The sequence below is a fragment of the Malaya genurostris genome, chromosome 2 (genome assembly GCF_030247185.1).
Source record: "Malaya genurostris strain Urasoe2022 chromosome 2, Malgen_1.1, whole genome shotgun sequence".
In the NCBI taxonomy this organism is placed as follows: Eukaryota; Metazoa; Arthropoda; class Insecta; order Diptera; family Culicidae; genus Malaya; species Malaya genurostris.
Window position 1 is genome coordinate 278,709,655 of NC_080571.1, and position 18,048 is coordinate 278,727,702.

An 18,048-nucleotide genomic window follows, 5' to 3' on the forward strand; every position below is an offset into this window, starting at 1 on the left:
ACCCAAAATTCCAGAAGCTGTAGGGCTAAACCGTACACTCTACGAGGCGAAATCGGACACTTCTGGGAAATATAAAAAATACTCATGTATATGTAGATGTAGGTTTTCACCCAATTTATCTACCTAGTTGTGTAGTCTGCACATTCAAATACAATTTGTGACATGGAAAAACATGTACACTGAAGTCTTTTTTTATGCGAATTTACGTACCGCATAAAAAAAAACCGCATAAAAAAAACCGCATAACTCTGAAAATTCGCATAAAAAAAACCGCATAACTCTGAAAATTCGCATAAAAAAAACCGCATAACTCTGAAACTTCGCATAAAAAAAGACCGCAGAAGGGCAAACCGCATAACTCTGAAAATTCGCATAAAAAAAACCGCGTAACTCTGAAACTTCGCATAAAAAAAACCGCATAACTCTGAAAATTCGCATAAAAAAAGTCGCGTAAAAAAAACCGCATAAAAAAAGACCGCATAAAAAAAGACCTCAGTGTATTAGTTTTTGTAGTAAGACACCATGAAGTGACCAACCCAAATTCCAATATTCAGTAACCGTGAGACTAAACAGGACTCCCTATAAGGACCTGCAGTAGGGAAGACCGGAGCACTCGCAATAATTCACATTGTAACATACCATCGGCTAAGCCATCTATACGTGAGCCCGAGCATTAGCTACAATTGTCTTATTTGACATGCTATCCACTCGTATCGGTGAGTGTTTTTAGTGGAGCCAAAATGGCAACTTTTTTGCAGGGCGAAATTATTTTTTTTACAAATATTGCACATTGTTTTTTTTTTTACATAAACTTGTTGACTTTCTGAAACTCAACACAATTTTCGAGTAAGTACCAACAAAATAGTCCAAAAATACTCAAATCTCGGGCATAATCGGTGATCACAAAATACCGATATGACAGCTTTTTCACATGCGTGAATTGTTTCCCTGAGCCAGACAGTGAGTCAGATTATGAGTGAAACGTTGTTTTATTCACTTGAATTTTGGTCTTCAGGAATCAGAACTAATTGGCTCGAGTGGCACGTTCTCCTCAAAACATTATTTTGTGATTAAATGGTATTTTTCATGTACGAAACAGTTGCGAGATATCAAAGGGTCCAAAAAAAATCATTTACACGCAGTATTTGGTCATGTCCGATTATTTACTGCGTCAAAATGTGACTGACCTGTGACCGCCACCAATTTTGAGATTTTCGATTTCGACGTTGGTGCACTCTGAGCCAGATTGCTCTCGTATAAGTGGGGATATGCACCTCAATCCAAATGCATTTTTTAACGGAAGGTTGCAACTTTCAAACAATATAAAATATTTTTTTCCGCACTATTTTCTGCACCAGAACAAAAGTTATCATTTTCGCTCCGGTTTCCCGTCCACTACTGGATATCAATATTTAGGTATGTTTCAAGAATCCTTTAAAAATTTCAAGTCGAAAATTATGTGTCAAATTTAGCCCCGCGCAGACAATTCATTTTTGAGACGCTATAATAATTTTATTTTCCACGTAATCTAAAGCACGCAATAATAACTGGATTCCACATGAAATAAACATTTGAAAGCACTAACCAGACTGTAATTAAAATGCGCAGAAATCAAATATACCAAAAAAGTTAGAAAATTTTCGAAAAAAATTGGAGTGAAAAACGTACACCTTTTGACCCTGGTTGGCGGTTCAACGCATAGAGCACTGGTCTTACAAGCCAGTTGTCGTATGCTCGAGCCCCGACCTGTAAGGATTCTTAGTGACAGTAGGATCGTAGCGACAGCCATGCAATGATTCTTTACACTCTGCATCGGCTGCGAAGTCTGTTGCACCAGAAGGTCAAATTCCACTACAGAAATGTAAGACCAAGGCTTTGCTTTTTTGACACGAGCACGATTGACTCCAAACTGAATTGACTCAGCGTCATCCAGCTAACTGACGTCTATCTGTCAAATGACAAAGTCAATGCATGGATCGAAATAATTTTTGGTTTAGAAGACAATAACACTGTCCAGTTTAACCCCGTGTTCGGTATAGCCCCGATTTCCCCTAAGCATGTGGAACTCAGAGCTGTCATATCAAATATTGATATTTATTCATAATACAGAAGAAAAAATTATGTTGAGTAAAATTTAGTTAGATAGTATTTTTGGCTGTGTTTAACTGCAATGTGATAGTATAACTTTTAATAGATTGGCAGTAGCACAAAACAAATTCCGCATGACGTACCGTTTCTCAAGGGTTTATTTTTTTATTTTTCAGACTTTGTAAGAAGCTTAAGTCCTACGAAATTCTCTTATATTTTGCTACTTCTTAGCTAGAATGAAACCGAATTCTCCCACTAATTGGATTAAACCTTTCTATGCATAGGTCAAAGGGGTTACTTATTCTAGCTCTTGCCTAACGTCTTATAAAATAATGATATGCGTGAGATACGTGCGGTCCTTTTCCAATATCCTTTCATCATTATTGATGAAATGCTGGTCAGAATTTTTGGCATTAGAATTATTAAATATACATGGGTCATGTTGTCAGTTTCCCTCTTTTCTTCTCGGCAAATCAAAACAAAGTAAAACCACAATATTCCAACCGACATTCGCCAACCTGTTTCATGTTTCGACTTTCGCTACACTGCAGGTTGGCAAAAAAAATATATTGTAAAATATTGTTCTGTTTGAACATTAATTTGAATCCCAAAAGCTGTAATAATTTCCACCAACAAGAGTAGCTGTAATCTTCACTTCAAATTTCCTAGCCAAAGTGAAGTCCCCTGCCGAAGTCAGCGATTGTTTCCACTTGAGCTTATTTCAATTTCGTATGCTCATTATTATTTATCTTTTCAATTTGCCATTGTCCCCATCGTCATCGTCCTTCTAATGCAAAACCACTAGACGCCTCCATCGGCACTGAGTCTTCGGGATCCATCCATCCGAAGCGTGGCCCAACCCACATCCTTGGTGCAAAAGCAAAAAAAATGAAACCCAGCAATGGGCCAAGTTGAAAATACTGGCAATTTCCTTCTGGCATCACCACCACCACATGCCAACGGCATTTCTCTGTTTGCCAGTGCAAAGAAAGAATTGTAGCGCGAACCTCTTTGCTGTGTTGTTTTTTTTTCCTGTGATTTCTCCTATGGGAAACGCTCTATTATCTCGAAGAAAGGCAGGGATACCCGCAGGGACCGGTGTTGTGTCTCATTTATATCAACTGGATGCAAGGATTCTGGAAAAATCACACCTTTCAACGGCTGCGAATGGAGCTTTTGAGGTGAATTAGTATGGGGGAAACTTTAATCTGGACGATTCCAGGAGTCAGTTGAATTTCTTTGAGTTATAGGTGATTTAGAGTGACTAGTTTCGGAACTTGCAGTCAAGTTGATGAAAATATGGAAATGTTTCTTCGGACGAAAAAATTGTCAAATGTTAAACATCTGCCGAAAAATATTTCATTTAGTGAGTAACATTCAGTTCCAGATACAAAAATGTTGTAGTCGAATAACTAAAATCTTACTTGTCAGCTAGTTCTATAAATCTTTACTAATACCAAGAGTTGTGCTTAAAAACATAGTCTGGAAGAAGCATCGAAAAAAAAACCGTCTCCACTATTGACTCCCCCATAAGAAAGCTACGAATTCACTGCTGGATGAATTAATTCTTCAAGCCAATGCTTTCAGACCGTCAAAGTCTTCATTCCGAAATTGCTGAAACCAGTACCAGCAAATTGTTTCCCGAGAATGATTATTATTGTTATTATTCTCGTCATTCTTCGAGGGTGAAAGAATTTTAACTTCTTTGTTTCGATGCGATGACAATTTCAATTTGCATTCAAGCACGGACGGGACTGCGTAAGCCTTTTCAGTTCCTGAAAGCGACGGATTGAAACAACACCAAAACACTCGGAACGCATTATCAAGCCCCGGCTGAGAGGATACAAGAAGATTATGTTGAAATGCAGTGTCGTGCAGACGTTTGGTGCACTTTGCTTTCACTAAAATGAATAACTATGACAGGAACAACTGAACAGGTGGGTTCATTAACTGCAGCACCGCTTTTAATGCATTAGATATTTACGCAGCTTTTCACACAGCAGTCCCGTGTTGGCGGTTCAATGCATAGGGCACTGGTCTTACAAATCAGTTGTCATATGTTCGAGCCTCCCCCTGGAAGGATTCGTAGTGTCAGTAGAATCGTAGAACCAGCCATGCACTGGTTCTGTACACTCTGAATCGGCTTCGAAGTCTGTTCAAACAGAAGGTCAAATTCCACTACAGGAATGTAATACCAAGGCTTTGCTATGCTTCACACAGCAGTGCTTTTTTAGCTGCTGACCAATGTCAAAATATTCAAGCGGTGAATTTAGAATTATGGAAAACAATAAATGATAGCAATCCTTATTAATAGGCATATTTGGATATGCCTTATATTTCAAAATTGACATGCCGTTGCACGCTTAAAATTCTGCACTACTCATACAGATATCTATTTCAATATTATTCAGCAACAGAGCTTAAAATGGTCGCGTATTTCCAGTGAAAAATACAATCGATTAGCCTCATCATCGTTTATTACTGTCTCGTTCTTGAAAAAACGCATAATAAACTAAAAGAGAGCCAACACTTTCGTCTCTTACTACGAAAAAAGAAAGTATCAATGCCAACGTCACTCCTTTTCCTATGACAAAACGAAACCAAAATATCATTTGCGTGAGAATTTAGTCGAGTTTTTATTCCCATTTTTTCTTCGATATAATGAAAAGCTAGCAAGTTTGGCGATAAAGTATACCTAAAATATGATGAATCAAAGGGATTCCACCTCAGAACCTCTTTCAAAATCATTACTGAAAAAAGACTGAAAGGGTAAACAATGATAATATTCCACTTATGTCGTTGACTAGACGTGTATCTCGATCTTACAATTTTCAAGCGGAACTGAGAGTGACATTTATTCATTCCGTCAGTTTCGTTTGTTTTAATTTAAGCAGCAAGACACTTTACAAGCGTATGAGTAATGTCAACAATGGAGGCATAAAAACAAATTCCTGCGCTTCTTTCACAGATTTAAACCAATATGGTTTAAAAATAAACCAATCAGTTTATTCGGCATAAAATTGCAATTCCAGAAAACCGAAAATCTTAGTCTAAAACTCATCCGTTTCCCTTAAAACTGCGCGAGAAAAATTATTTCAGTTTCCGCATACTTCCACTAACACATTTGATTAGCAACAAACACATTCTTATATGGATTTCCTCTTGCAGAAATAATTGCGAGTTAAGGGCTCACGTACCTTCTATAAGTAAAATTGCAAAATAGGAATCTCTAATTTAACACGCGAAATGCAATGGATATGGAATGTTGTCGTAACACTATTTAATTTTCCGGAAATCTGCTTTTGTAACAGAAAATAGTTAATTTTGTTTATTTTGTGTAGCGCAATCTTATTCAAATGCATTGAAGCAGTGTTGCTAGTTTTTTTACGAGAGAATTAAAATTTACATTCATAAAATGTAAGCAATTTTTCATCAAACGTTGGTAAAATATTGATCAAAACTGATATTTCATCCAAAAAGTCAGGCTTAACATTCATTTGAGAACAAATTATTGCTAAAAAAGATAGTTTGAAACTCTATCGTGCAAGCCACTTTGATAAACTGGTTGCACTGCTTATATGAATACATAGATCTATGACATACGTGCCAAATAAAATGTACGTAGTACACAAATTACCAACACACTTGGTTTACTCTTGATCCTTAAGAGAAATGACTTTTCTTAGTTCTGTTCAGCAGTCATTTACCTGTCTGTGTGTACAGTAAACAATGTCCGCGGTAATCGTTGCTCCCGCCATCTGTGAAGATCGCGCTGTAACATGATTTTTTTTGGCAAAAGAATCACCAGCAACTGATTTTTTTTTTAAATTTATGCCTAGTAATGATTTGGTGTCGTAGTTTGAAAACTGATTGAATGTCAAAATTTATGTCAAAATTTTCAGCGGTTTGATAATATCTGTCACAATTGACCACGTATACAAAATTTCACATAGCAATACCTATCTAACAAGCCATAGATTGTTGAAATCCATCCACTTTGAACGGAGATATCGATATTTTGGTACAAGCAACTTTTCCTCCCTATCATAATCATACTAAAACGTTTTTTGCCATGAATACGACTTACTTAACTATGGGGCGCCTTTTTAAAATTTACCATATACCAGAATGGGTAGAACTTAATCGTGAATATATCTTGTCGTTTTGAGGGCAGCAACATAATTTCTTCTTTATACCATCGGCAATATGTTCAACAATTGATGATAAAATATTGATAAATGAGATATCCAAAAATAACTCAAAGTTTAAAATTTCCAAAATGTTTGGTATGAACGGGAATTAAGGTGAAATTCAGTACCAAAATAAGGGACGCCAAATGCCAAACACAAGAACAGAACGAATCATCGCACAAAGCGTATCGTGCAAAACCGACACATTCAAATACGGAACACACTCAGTGTTTAAACGCAGTTTGGTTACCGCATGTTTTGTTCGCTTGTAAAACAAACTCTAATTATGGATGGCTATGAACCATGGCTATTTTTCATTTGACTCCAGAGATACCAGGTAAAAACTTTAAATATCTTCAGACAGGGTTGCAAAAGTCTGTATTTCCGAAAAAATCTGCAGTCAGCAAAGCGAAAGCAAGGCGAGCGAACGAAAAAAAGGTCGCGACAAAAGTCAAAAGTCAGTGAATTTTGACGAAAGTCTGCGAAAATACTCGATTTTCGAGAGTCTGCACAACAAAAAATGTCTGCAACACTATATACAAAATTCCTTGCGTACCCAAGGTAGACTATCCAATGTCCCAGTTCGCGACATTCTTGCTTGTCGTGACCTTCCATACATGAAACTTCTTTATCATTTCATTAAATCCATTGGAGTTCCAATTTAAATTTTATTTTATGTTAGACTGTTTTCTCTTCCATGAGTTCAACCAATAGCCAACTATAGGATATTCAATATAAGTGGTGAACTGATACAAACAAACCTGAAATAGTTATAAGATCATGTACAAAATAAATGTATTTTATTTAATGTAATTTAAAATAGCAACTCGCTTGATAAAAACAGTGTTTAGATTAACTAATGAGTACCAACATACTAATATGATATTCGAAATGTATTAGGTTTAAACTACTATGTATTGTGGATGCCACGGCGAAGAAAAACTTATGTATATTGCCTATGAAATAAACGTATTTATGAAAAAAAAAAAACTATATACGAAATCTTCAGATTTACAGACAAATCGACAGATCTGGCATCTTTGTTTGACTCATATGAGGGAGACATATTTGTGCATGTTGTTCAAGACGGTCAAGTTAGTCTCGCGGTCAATTTTTAGGTTTACTCGCCAGTAGCGAAATTGTTCATTTTTTATTACAGATCAATTATTGTATTACAATTGTCTATAGCCTGTCGATAAAATGGCGGTTTGGAAATCGGACATCGAAAAACAATAACAAAATTATATCGCCCAATAACTAGTCAACTTTTTTCCAAACGTCATAAATCGAAGCCTGATCTCAGTGTTTGCCACGAACCAACGGAACGGGGTTTTATGGCCGTCAATTCCGTTCTTTCATACCTACACTACTATTTGGAAAACAATTTTGTCAGGACTTGTCACCACCATGCATCGCGGTCTTTATTTACGTATTCATTCGCGATTTTGTGCATCCGGTGCCAAACGCGGAGTCGATTAGCAAACGCACCATCAGCGGTTGATTCACCGCTAAATTTCTACCTGCTGCAATTATTTATAGCCATTCAGTCAGTTCCGAAGCTAGCCAGCCGGCAGTAATTCAATATCCATCGAAATTTTTCCATCGTGTGCAGTCGTAGGCTATCGAGTTTTGCCTTTCTCTATAGAAAGGTATTAGAATTGCTGGAAAAACCGACTTTCGAACGGAGCCTCGGAGACCCATAGTGTTATATACCATTCGACTCAGTTCGTCGAGATCGGAAAATGTCTGTGTGTGTGTGTGTGTGTGTGTATGTGTGTGTGTGTGTATGTGTGTGTGTGTATGTGTGTGCACTTTTCGAAGATATTTGAACGCGCTCAATTTTCTCAGAGATGGCTGAACCGATTTGAACAAACTTGGGCTCGTTTGAAAGCTACTGTCGGGCCATTGATCAAGTTCGAAGATCAAATGGCTGTGATTTTTGGTTCCGGAGATATGATTCTATAAGTGACGTAACCGACAAAAAGCGTTGTATTTGAACGCGCTCAATTTTCTCAGAGATGGCTGATCCGATTTCAACAAACTTGGGCTCGTTTGAAAGCTACTGTCGTGCCATTGATCAAGTTCGAAGATCAAATGGTTGTGACTTTTGGTTCCAGAAATATGATTGTATAAGTGACGTAACCGACAAAACACGTTGATTTTTACCGCTCTTGTATATATAAGGGTGCCAAAATTTTGGGATCAACTCTATTTTCGTAAAGTTCTAGTGCTCAAAAGTTTAAGCACCTCGAAAAAAGCCTTCATGCAAAATTTGACCTAAATCGGACATGCTTAAGGGGTGCTGCCCGGTGGTAAAGGTTTGACAATTATCGATCTTGAAAAAGCACCATAGGGGGGAGTACATGAAATTTCCAAAATAAAAAATTTTTTTTGATGCCAAAACTCTTAAAACTGCATAAAACATCGAAATTTAGTGTTATCCCGAAAAAATTTTTTTTTGAAAAAATCAACTTTCTGGGACTTAGAAAAATTTTCATATTTTTTCTAAGTCCCAAAAAGTCGACTTTTTCAAAAAAATTTTTTTTCGAGATGACACTAAATCTCGACGTTTCATGCAATTCTAAGCCTTTTGGCATCAAAAATTTTTTTTCGATTTCGAAAATTTCATGTACTCCCTCCTATGGTGATTTTTCAAGATATATGAAAATTCCACTAAGTGGACTAAGAAGGGTTTTTTGCCTTTCTCTATAGAAAGGTATTAGAATTGCTGGAAAAACCGACTTTCGAACGGAGCCTCGGAGACCCATAGTGTTATATACCATTCGACTCAGCTCGACGAGATCGGAAAATGTCTGTGTGTGTGTGTGTGTGTGTGTGTGTGTGTATGTGTGTGTGTGTGTATGTATGTGCACTTTTCGAAGATATTTGAACGCGCTCAATTTTCTCAGAGATGGCTCAACCGATTTTAACAATCTTGGGCTTGTTTGAAAGCTACTGTCGGGCCATTGATCAAGTTCGAAGATCAAATGGCTGTGACTTTTGGTTCCGGAGATATGATTGTATAAGTGACGTAACCGACAAAAATCGTGCTATTTGAACGCGCTCAATTTTCTCAGAGATGGCTGAACCGATTTGAACAAACTTGGACTCGTTTGAAAGCTACTGTCGGACCATTGATCAAGTTCGAAGATCAAATGGCTGTGAGTTTTGGTTCCGGAGATATGATTGTATAAGTGACGTAACCGACAAAAAGCGTTGTATTTGAACGCGCTCAATTTTCTCAGAGATGGCTGATCCGATTTCAACAAACTTGGGCTCGTTTGAAAGCTACTGTCGTGCCATTGATCAAGTTCGAAGATCAAATGGTTGTGACTTTTGGTTCCAGAAATATGATTGTATAAGTGACGTAACCGACAAAACACGTTGATTTTTACCGCTCTTGTATATATAAGGGTGCCAAAATTTTGGGATCAACTCTATTTTCGTAAAGTTCTAGTGCTCAAAAGTTTAAGCACCTCGAAAAAAGCCTTCATGCAAAATTTGACCTAAATCGGACATGCTTAAGGGGTGCTGCCCGGTGGTAAAGGTTTGACAATTATCGATCTTGAAAAAGCACCATAGGGGGGAGTACATGAAATTTCCAAAATAAAAAATTTTTTTTGATGCCAAAACTCTTAAAACTGCATAAAACATCGAAATTTAGTGTTATCCCGAAAAAATTTTTTTTTGAAAAAATCAACTTTCTGGGACTTAGAAAAATTTTCATATTTTTTCTAAGTCCCAAAAAGTCGACTTTTTCAAAAAAATTTTTTTTCGAGATGACACTAAATCTCGACGTTTCATGCAATTCTAAGCCTTTTGGCATCAAAAATTTTTTTTCGATTTCGAAAATTTCATGTACTCCCTCCTATGGTGATTTTTCAAGATATATGAAAATTCCACTAAGTGGACTAAGAAGGGTTTTTTGCCTTTCTCTATAGAAAGGTATTAGAATTGCTGGAAAAACCGACTTTCGAACGGAGCCTCGGAGACCCATAGTGTTATATACCATTCGACTCAGCTCGACGAGATCGGAAAATGTCTGTGTGTGTGTGTGTGTGTGTGTGTGTGTGTGTGTGTGTGTGTGTGTGTGTGTGTGTGTGTGTGTGTGTGTGTGTGTGTGTGTGTGTGTGTATGTGTGTGTGTGTGTATGTATGTGCACTTTTCGAAGATATTTGAACGCGCTCAATTTTCTCAGAGATGGCTCAACCGATTTTAACAATCTTGGGCTTGTTTGAAAGCTACTGTCGGGCCATTGATCAAGTTCGAAGATCAAATGGCTGTGACTTTTGGTTCCGGAGATATGATTGTATAAGTGACGTAACCGACAAAAATCGTGCTATTTGAACGCGCTCAATTTTCTCAGAGATGGCTGAACCGATTTGAACAAACTTGGACTCGTTTGAAAGCTACTGTCGGACCATTGATCAAGTTCGAAGATCAAATGGCTGTGAGTTTTGGTTCCGGAGATATGATTGTATAAGTGACGTAACCGACAAAAAGCGTTGTATTTGAACGCGCTCAATTTTCTCAGAGATGGCTGATCCGATTTTAACAAACTTGGGCTCGTTTGAAAGCTACTGTCAGGCCGTTGATCAAGTTCGAAGATCAAATGGTTGTGACTTTTGGTTCCAGATATATGATGGTATAAGTGACGTAACCGACAAAACACGTTGATTTTTACCGCTCTTATATATATATATATATATATATATATATATATATATATATATATATATATATATAAGGGTGCCAAAATTTTGGGATCAACTCTATTTTCGTAAAGTTCTAGTGTTCAAAAGTTTAAGCACCTCGAAAAAAACCTTCATGCAAAATTTGACCTAAATCGGACATGCTTAAGGGGTGCTGCCCGGTGGTAAAGGTTTGACAATTATCGATCTTGAAAAAGCACCATAGGGGGGAGTACATGAAATTTCCAAAATCGAAAATTTTTTTTGATGCCAAAACTCTTAAAATTGCATAAAACATCGAAATTTAGTGTCATCTTAAAAAAAATTTTTTTTGAAAAAATCAACTTTCTGGGACTTAGAAAAATTTTCATATTTTTTCTAAGTCCCAAAAAGTCGATTTTTTCAAAAAAAAATTTTTTCGAGATGACACTAAATTTCGACGTTTCATGCAATTCTAAGCCTTTTGGCATCAAAAATTTTTTTTCGATTTCGAAAATTTCATGTACTCCCCCCTATGGTGATTTTTCAAGATATATGAAAATTTCACTAAGTGGACTAAGAAGGCTTTTTTTAGATTAGCATCACTGTTCTCATACAAATAGGCAACGCAAATGTCAAGCACTAGTTTGGAGAAATGATGCTGACTGTGTGACATAAACACTGAAGCATGCTTTTGTGAACTACTCGAATCAATCTGAATCAATTGGTGTCAAAATTAGTATCCAAAATTATTTAATAAAAGTATGAAACATATTTTCATGAGACTGTTATGAAAGAAGAGAAAGGCATTATCACACCACTAGGTGGATTAAGAAGGGTTTTTTAGATTAGCATCACTGTTCTCATACAAATAGGCAACGCAAATGTCAAGCACTAGTTTGGAGAAATGATGCTGACTGTGTGACATAAACACTGAAGCATGCTTTTGTGAACTACTCGAATCAATCTGAATCAATTGGTGTCAAAATTAGTATCCAAAATTATTTAATAAAAGTATGAAACATATTTTCATGAGACTGTTATGAAAGAAGAGAAAGGCATTATCACACCACTAGGTGGATTAAGAAGGGTTTTTTTTTTGTTTCATTTGTTTTGGGTTCCTAAATTCGGACCGGCGATTTCTTTTCCTAACTGCATTTTTGATGATGATGGTTGGCTACTTCTCTGTCCATTTTCGCTCCCCATTTGGAGTGCACAACCATAGCCCAATTCCAGTTCCTAATTCGACTGACCACGGGCACCGGTGCGTAATTGTTTTGACGGATAAGGGTTTGCATTGATTAATAGTGCAATACTGTTCGGAATGGTCCCTCGGTCTGTCGATCGATCATGGGAAAACCAATACCAATAACAATCCTTCGGTTACCAAGCCCACGATGGGTTCGGGTTGGCTCGAAATTAGTTTTCGGGAGGTGGTTCGCCAGCAACTTCAGGGCTATGACTGATTGTGGTTCTCTGGCTGGCTGGTGAATGTCGGAGTCGGTAGGAAACCGATTTCCATCGGATGGTCAATGGAAGCGATTGTCGGTTGCCGTAGGATTTGGTTGGAATTGGTTTTAGATTGGTGATGGCAATAGGATTTGGTTAGCACCAATTTATATGAAAAGTAAGGGCCGTTTTGTCAATGAAAAAAAAACGTATTTAATCGACCTAGCAGTGAGATGACATCTCTTTTATCATACCACATTTCAATATTCTTGTATAAATTTTACATTTTTTTTTGTTTTCAATTGCATTTTGAAGAAGTCAATAATGGTGTATGAAAAATCTGAAAAATTGCGTGTAAAACCCATATATGTGATTATGTTTTTTTGTAACCAAAGCTATACGCAGTTTGAATGAATCTGGTTCTAATAATGTTTTAGTTTTAAAATACTACCGTCTCTATAATATCGTACTATGTCATATTAGAATGACAAAATTGCCGTGCTAAAACCGAAACGCGGCTGAATGTCATCAAAATGGTTATCCAAAATATAGTTATTGTATCATAACTTTTTCCGATGATATTTTGGAATTTCCCAATGTTTCTTTTCTAGAATTTCGGTGGATTTCTGCTAAAATGTATAGGATAAAATGTGCATTAGATTTATCTCTTTGCTCGACTTCAATTCGACTAGATTGCACCGGGAAAGTATTTCCTGATCTACACAGTAGCGATCATTTACCAGTCATTATCTCAATTAGCAGTAACAAAGGTATTGCTAATTCAGTTAATATTCCATATGATTTTACAAAAAATGTTGACTGGAAAAACCTTCCCCCACTTGAAGAATATGACTTCCTAGTTTTTTCGATTCTGGAGACCGCAGAACAAGCCCAAACCAAACGATTTATTGGTCCATCGTCTAACAGAAGGCCTCCAAACATTCAAGACGTTTTTAAAACGAGGAGGAAGAATTTGAAAAAAATCTTGACTTTAGAAACCAAGTACAAGAGCTAGCTATTAGAGACATTTTTTCGAAGGTTTGTCAAGAGAAACCTCAATGAGCATTCTTTGGAATACTATCAGACGAATGAGGAACCGTAACGCAGGAAATGAGAGTGAGGAATACTCAAACCGATGGATATTTGATTTTACGAGGAAAGTTTGTCCAGATTCTGTTCCTACGCATAGCATGATTAGGAAGTCTTCTCCAAATAATGGTTCCATTGATAGCCCCTTTTCAAAGATGGAATTTTCCATAGCATTCATGTCTTGTAACAATAACGCTCCTGGGTTGGACAGAAATAAATTCAACTTGGTGAAGAATTTGCCCGAGTTTGCAAAAAGACGTTTGTTGGAATTGTTCAACAAGTTTCTTGAGCAAAATATTGTCTCACCTGACTGGAGGCAAGTGAAAGTTATCGCCATCCAAAAGGTGGGGAAACCAGCTTCCAATCACAACTCATGTTGTCCTGCATCAGAAAATTGTTCGAAAAAGTTATTCTACGGCGTCTCGACACTTGGGTCGAGACGAACGGTTACTGGACCCAAAGCTATTGAACTGCAAAAAACCATTGCAAGATACCTTAGATAACTTGTCCGTTTGGGTTTTCGGTCTGGGTATCGAATTCTCTGCGGAGAAAACAGAGCTTGTCGCCTTTTCAAGAAAGCATGATCCCACGCAGCTTCAGCTTCATATGATGGGAAGAATGGTCCAACAAGTTTTGACTTTCAAATACCTCGGGGTGTGGTTTGATTCCAAATGCACGTGGGGAGGACACATTAGGTATCTGATAACAAAATGCCAACAAAGAGTAAATTTTCTTCGAACAATAACAAGAGCTTAGTGGGGTGCTCATCCGGAAGATATAATAAAATTGTATCAGACAACGATACTTTCAGTGATGGAATATGGATGTGTTTGCTTTCGTTCCGCTGCAAACTCTCATATTATCAAACTTGAGCGAATTCAGTATCGTTGTTTGCGAATTGCTTTAAGCTGCATGCATTCGACACATACAATGAACCTTGAAGTTCTGGCGGGAGTTCTTCCATTGAAAGATCGCTTTTGGGAGCTTTCATCACGATTGCTAATAAGATGTGAGGTACTGAATCCCCTAATGTTATTAGTAACTTCGAAAAACTAGTCGAGCTTTAATCTCAAACAAAATTCGTGACAGTATATTTTCGCCACATCCATGCAGCGCGAAGTGCGTGGAATCCCGGAACACCTACGCTCGATGGAAATCCCAAAAATATTTACAAGTAAGTTCAGTTAGGCCTCAAAAACCTGCATCTGTTTATATAGCAGAGTTGGTAGCAGTTCATTATAGTTTGAGCGTAATAGTCACATTATCTCCAAACCATTAGTTTCTCTTCACTGATAGTCTGAGTGCAATTGAAGCCATTCGCTTAAACGCTGCTCGCAAAAATGAACCGTTTTTCTTGAGTAAAATAAAACAGTGTCCGAACGACATATTGAATAATAATTATCAAATCACAATAGTTTGGGTCCCGGCTCATTTCTCCATTCCAGGCAAAGAAAGAGCCGATATTTTAGCCAAACGTGGTGCTATTGAGGGTGAAATTTATGAGAGACCGATTGCTTTCAACGAATTCTATAGAGCGTCTCGCCAAAAAACACTTGCAAGCTTCTTGGGATAAAGATGATCTGGATCGGTGGTGGATCGTTTATTCCTAAAATATCGACAAAGGCATGGTTCAGGGAACTGGATGTGAGTAGGAACTTCATTCGTGTGATGTCCAGACTCATGTCCAATCACTACACGTTAGATTCACATCTCCTTCGAATTGAACTTTTCGAGACTAATCATTGTGCTTGTGGCGAAGGTTACCGCGATATTGACCATGTCGTTTGACATGCGTGGAGTATCGTGATGTCAGATCTCAACTAATAAATTCTTTACGTACTCAAGGTAGACTATCCAATGTCCCAGCTTGTGACATTTTTTATTGTCGTGACCTTCCTTACATGAAACTTCTTTATACTTTCATTATGTCCATTGGAGTTACAATTTAATGTTTATTTTATGTTAGACTCCTTCCTCTTCCATGAGTTCAACCAATAGACCGCTATTTAACATTGAATGAAAGTGATGAACTGATACAATTTTATTATTTTTAATGTAATTTATAATAGCAAATCGTTTGATATAAACAGCGTTTAGATTAACTAATGAATACTAACATACTAATATGATATTCGAAGTGTATTAGGTTTAAAATACTATGTATTGTGGATGCCACGACGAAAAAAAACTTATGTATATTACCTATGAAATAAACGTTTTTATAAAAAAAAAAAAAGAATTGGCATTACATTCATTTTGTGGAATTTGGCCTTTCTGTTGCAACAGACTTCACTGCCGATTCTTAGTGTACAGAAACATTGCATGGCTAGTACTACGATCCTACTGACACTTTGAATGCTTCCAGGTCGGGGCTCGAACATATGAAAACTGGCTTGTAAGACCAACGGCATATGCATTGAACCGCCAACCCGGGACATCACTAAGTGGATCAAAATAGGTTGTTTTAATTGATAGGTTTGTTGTAAAATTTCTGTTAAGGCAAGTGGTTTGTAGCTGCGGACAATAAGCTCATGCTTTCGTTACAAAATGAAATCGTGGAATCATAACTTTTAAAGAAATAGTTTCTTGAAAGACGCATTCTGCTGAGTGGTAACTTTTTACTGCTCATATATTAAAAATCCGCTTCATTATGATTCACTCATTATGACTATGAAAAGAATACTTTTAAATAGCGTACCTTTTAAATTTAACCTGTTCAAACTGATTGCCTCGGGAGTCCTCATTCGAGTTTCGCCTTCATCCAACAATTAGAATTAATTGCCTTTTTAGGCAGTGTGTACTGCATGTGCAAAGAAAAGAAAGCATAATTTTTCAACTTTCCAGCCTCAAAGCCCATTTCATTGTTCACGAGAAAAAGACGCAGCAAATTGCCCGCGGAAGAGGCAACGCTCATTCGAGTGCAGCATACATTGTTAACATCGATGAAAAGGTGACTTTCTTTTGTCAGACCGCACAAAAGGTCGGAATTTTTATGGCACAAAACCAATTTGCTTCAAATATCAAGAATGTCGCGGCAAATAGCAGTTCCGGTTCGATGTTGCCAGTAATTAAACTGAATGAAGTTTGTCACCGATTGAATGCCGATGCTACCACAATTATTGTTGTTGTGACTACGAAAGTCGACTTGGTAATTTGCGGAAGTATTTTAGTTTTCATTAAGTTTAATAGCAAAAAAACTCTTCTATCAAATTCCATACAGCTTATAACGATAATTGATTCACCACAACAGCGCTCAAAAAGTTTACCAACCCTAAACTGCTTTGAATATGTTAGCACTTTGGAAAACTTTCTCCGGTAATCTTGTTTCCGTTCACGACAAACTGGCTTTTCGCAAGTCAAAATAATCGACAAATTCTCGACGATGAGGACAGCACAAACACGACGAGTCATTCTGTCACTTCGCCAAAACCTGTCATGTCTCCGTGGTGGCTAATCGCATTAATTATCCTTGCGGGTTCTATTCTTCACCGATTCCGGCACTGTCAGTCCTTCTTCCTCTGGTTGGAAATGGAAATGGCATGGGGAAGGGCGTCGGTGGCGGCGTCGGACGGAGAGTAGAACCGTCTTCTGGTTCACCGAGTCGCTTGCGACGAACGGGCAGAGACAAGTGACTGGCCCAAACTCAGGCGAAAAAAGGAGCGGAAAACAATTACGTACGTTTTCCGCAGCCAAGCGACGGAGATTTAATTATCGCACAATTACATTCTCATTAAGCTAATGAAAAGATATTAGGTTCGTGCTTCACCGGGAACCGAGGATACTGGATGGCTGCGTATCGGGCAATCGCTGACAGTAAGCATGACGCATGACAACCGACTGCCGGAACCGGGTTGGCTGAAAACTATCAAAAATAGATCAGGAAGTGGCTTTCCTCAGAATTGATTTTCTTGATGCAATAAATCAGCATGAATATCAGCACGATCAAACTTAGTCGTCTTAGTCGATTTTGAAGGAGTGCGATAGTTGAGAACAATTAATAACAAGACCACAAGCAGCATTAAACTGGAAGAGCATTTCGTTGATGCATGTTTAAATGGTTCGGAGCTGAATAATATCAGACTCATTTATTTTATCCGATTTACTGAAAGCTCCACATGATAGTGCATAAGCCATGTACTCAATTTCAGAGCTTCATCAAAGTCTGGTTCACTTTAGTGCATATAAGTGATGATTTAGTTTTTTTGTTTTGCCCTTCTCTAGTCTACCCCAATGAAGGAATGGCTGTCATTGATAAACTACTAAAATACTGTTCAGAGTTCTTTGCTAGACGGTTGTTTTCCTTTCCTTTCCCTTATCCTGTACTAATGATCATTCTCATTATTATGATGTGTGAAACGTTTGTATTTCGCATCCCCCTAGTATTTTTGCTACCACATCCCATACATTATCTTCTGAATGTGATTCATTTTGATGAGGTCTGTGCTAAATGAGAGTAAATCTTCTTTTGTGTGTCCTTTGAACCGTATTACAGCCATACACATAACATACTTGCCAAGTGCGACTTGGGTGTCGGTTTGAAACTCGACAGCCCACACTTTTTC

General features: G+C 37.5%; 2 protein-coding genes across 6 annotated transcripts in view; one reads left to right on the top strand and one right to left on the bottom strand.

Annotated features, from left to right (window-relative positions):
* The window catches only part of LOC131430237 (rab3 GTPase-activating protein catalytic subunit), a 507,058-nt gene that overhangs the window by 354,416 nt on the left and 134,594 nt on the right, over nt 1-18,048 (top strand). The gene's annotated exons all lie outside the window — the stretch shown is intronic.
* LOC131430239 (leucine-rich repeat and fibronectin type-III domain-containing protein 3) overlaps nt 1-18,048 on the bottom strand; it is a 461,469-nt gene that overhangs the window by 348,408 nt on the left and 95,013 nt on the right. The window lies entirely within an intron of this gene.